Here is a 3,876-nt window from a genome sequence, read left to right on the forward strand (position 1 = left end):
TCCGTAACATGGTTTTGTGAACAACCAAAAGTGTCATAGCCAGGCAATTTCATTGGGGGGGGGGGGGGGGGTAGGCAGGCAGGTGTTTATTGTTTTGCACATTTTTTTTTTGGGGGGGAGGGGGTGAGGGTTGTGCCACTGTTGGTCAATTATGTTACATCAGCTTATATAGGCTAAACTTGTTAAAGTCTGTTTGTAATTAATTATTGCCAATGATTATGTTGGTTGTGTGGTGCTTTTGTTTAGCCACCACGTATCATAATGAAAATAAACAAAAACCCAGAATTTATGATTTTTTGTTTAGATTTGTGTTTATTTGTTTGTTTCAGAAAGTTCCAAGTAGGGCAGTCAATCCAGCCATAGTTGACAACTCCCCATTAGTTTTCTCTGTTGGGACATTTGTGTGATATGCTTTCTTAATTAATTAGTCAATTTTTTTTAAGGAATTCATTTTTTTTTTTTACAAAGTCATCTGTTTTGTGATTCTTAATCTAGGTTTTTGTGATAAAGTAACAAAAACCAATAGTTTCAGGTTACACTTTTCTTGTCAAAGATCTATGTCAAGTCAATCTATCAATTGCAACTTCACAAGGTTAGGGCCCAATTTCATGTAAAATGATTCAATACAAAAATAACAAGAATCGCTGCTAAAAGCTGAATTACTCATGGTTTACAATAACTAACACAACAACTAAGAAGAAAAAGTAAATATTAACTAAAAAACAAAGATTTACGAAGAGCATTTTTTTAAGAGAGCTGCATTAGCAGAAAATATTGCTTAACAAATTTATGCTAAGCAATTTAAAATAAGCAGGATACCCTGTAACCAGTCACTTGTTGTTTGACATAAGTAATCTTGTTGGTAACCTTAACAAGGTAAGCATAATTTGGTTGCGCTTAGCAGGTTTTTGTGACTAAGATGAGAGATTGTATTTATGTATTTTATTTTGATCCTTCAAGCAATTTTATACCAAGCAGAGGCCGTTCAGTTAAGGAGCAAAAAAAATTATATTCAAAGCCAGAACCATATAATAACCAGTAAGCATAAAATGTAAAAAAAAAAAAAATTGTCGAGAAAAAAAATAAAGGGGTAATTTACCTTCACTGCCAAGGACTCTTGAAATCACACTTCCAGCTCCATCTGCAAACAAATAATATTATATTTTTTATTAGCATTGATACGTTTTTTTAAAGAAAATTAAAGCTTCACAGCTTAAAAAAAGGTGAATTGAGTCTTAAATTTACATCATAAAAAAAAGTAAAATTAAATTATATTGAATTATATATAAAAGGTATAAAAATAAGACAATTTAAAATTGTTTTGAAACCAAAATACGTGGATATTAGTGTTATAACACAATGTCACAAAGGTTTGAAAGGTATAACAAAGATTATGTGACCTATAAAATTAGTTGGTAAAAATAATGTAGACTTAAACATGTTGAAGAAGAGTTATTGAATGTTCAAGATTTTGAATAAAGTTTGAAGTTTACTGTCCATTGTTCAATATCTAAAAGTTAATTAATCTTTGAAGTTTAGTGTGACGTCCAAAACTATTCAATAAAGTTGAATAACTTTTGAAGTTTGGCAAAAAAGTATGTTTCAATAACCTGTGAACTAAAACATGCTCATATTTGTTATCCCTTTACCCAAACCTATCGGGGCTCCAGTGACAATAACATAATCTTGGACAATTACTATTATTATTTCATTTATGGACCACGTTTACTTTTATTTAAATATTGACTAAGTTTCAGGTTCGATTTTATGCGGGGTGGGGGGGGGGCAAGGGGAAGGCAATGAAACAATATCGTTACACTCTACCCTTGAAATTTTGTCAATAACAATTTTGGTGAAAAATTATATCGTTATTAAAAAACAATAAATTTTGGCGTCTAAAAAGTGAAATGTCTAGGTTCAAGTTATAAGACAAACCCCCAGGACAGAAGAAGTTCCCCCGCCGACACATTGGATAAAATAACAAAAAATAATGAATAATATATAAAATAAAGGCTTCAATGTTGCATTTTTATTATCTAAATATTTATTAATCCTAATGAATCCAATTAGACCCGTAGGCCTACCCCCTATTAATATTTTTTTTTTGCAAAAATGTTCGGCAAAATTTGTACAAAGTTTGACTTTTTCCTCTAAGACGGCGAAAGTCTTCTGCCATTGTTATAAGTTTTGAAATATATTAACTTTACGCCATAATTTAGAAATAAAGAAATTTCTTGTAACTCGAGAAACGTAGTATAGTTTTGGAAAATTTAGTGTTTTTAAACAAATAAATTTATGATAGGCCTACAGTAGGCCTACTCCGATATTGAATAAGATCAGCAATGCATCCTTTGTCCTTGGGAGAGTATGATGAAATGCTGGCCGTAAAGGTCCACGTGATTAGTCAAATTCAGGCTTGATTTTAGGCTCATTGTTTTTACCCTAAATTTTCAAGGACAAATCTGAATCTGAATTAGATAAGAATGATCTTTAAATAATAGTAAATTTGCGGGTACAACAATTCTCGGTCTAATTCTCTTTTAAGGGATTCACTCTGAAAAGAGCCGATTTTGTCTAATTGACGTTTGGAACAGTTTACTAGTCTTCAGAATTACAGTCGGCAAAAAATCCTTTTGGAAACATCACTTACTTAAGAAGATTAAGAAGATAATGAAGAAATGCAAGATTTGGATATCCGAGGTAAAACCCCTAATGGAGAAAACCCACGCAATCAGGTAGGGATTGAACAAACACAACCCACATGCAAGGCTCCGGTTCGCCGGGAATCGAACCGGGGCCCACCGCGTCGAAAGACGGGGCCAAAACCACGGAGCAAACACGACTGAGATTTAGTAACATACAACAATATTCCCCGGTCAGTATTAAACAAAATTGTGTGTTCTTTATTGGTAAATATTTGATGTAAATAAAAAGAAAATTCAACTCACTTACCGAAGGTATAAGGAAGTAGAGGAAACACGTTGTCCAGCCATGCGTTGTCCTGCCATGGTCAGTCGGTAGACCGTCAACAAGACCGCGCCCCATTTTAAAGTAGTTCAGGCGCCCTATTATTCGCAGCATTCTTACGCCGCACAATACAAGTAGTTACATAAGACTCTACAATGATGAAGCGGACCAAATAGTGTTGGATTTTTGTTGGTAAAAAACAAAAACAAAACTCCATTTATAAACTATAAAACGCCATTGTCTCAAAAGAGGAAGTACTTCCCTGGTCAGTCTAAATACAAACAAATCAAATCAAAAATTTGGGTCAAAAAAATCACTTAGTTGGGATATATAATAATTTTGGTTAATTGTTTTAATTTGTTGTAAGTCAATATTTAGTTTTAAAACTCCATTGTCTTAAAAAAGGTAGTGCACCCCTCTTGTCATTTAAAAATATATAAAAATAAAAAATAATCAAATACAAAATGTTGATCAAATTGTCAAAAGGGCCCACAAATCACTTAGTTTGGTTGTTAGCAAAATTGCTTGTGCATTAAGGAATTTTGTTTTTTGTTTTTAATACTTTAATTTGGTCTAGAAGTCTTCAGGGCCTCTGAGATTTTGGGACCAAGTTAATAGAGCTGCCTAGGAACACTACTAAGTACAAATACCTGGTGCCAGTTTCATGGAGCTGCAAAAGCAAAATCTTTGCTTAGCAAGAAAATAGCTTGCTTATTTTACACATGTTACTGGCGAAATGTCAATCCATATACATTGCTTTTGACTGGTATTTAGCTGTCGTTTACTTAGCATAACAAATGAGTGGAGTATTGGCTGGCAATCTGATTTAGCTAAGCAATGTTTTATGCTCCATGAAATTGTGACCTGGATACACCTAGATCAAACAATGACATACAATGGAAACCAATG

This window comes from Asterias amurensis, chromosome 13, assembly GCF_032118995.1.
Source record: "Asterias amurensis chromosome 13, ASM3211899v1".
Lineage (NCBI taxonomy): Eukaryota > Metazoa > Echinodermata > Asteroidea > Forcipulatida > Asteriidae > Asterias > Asterias amurensis.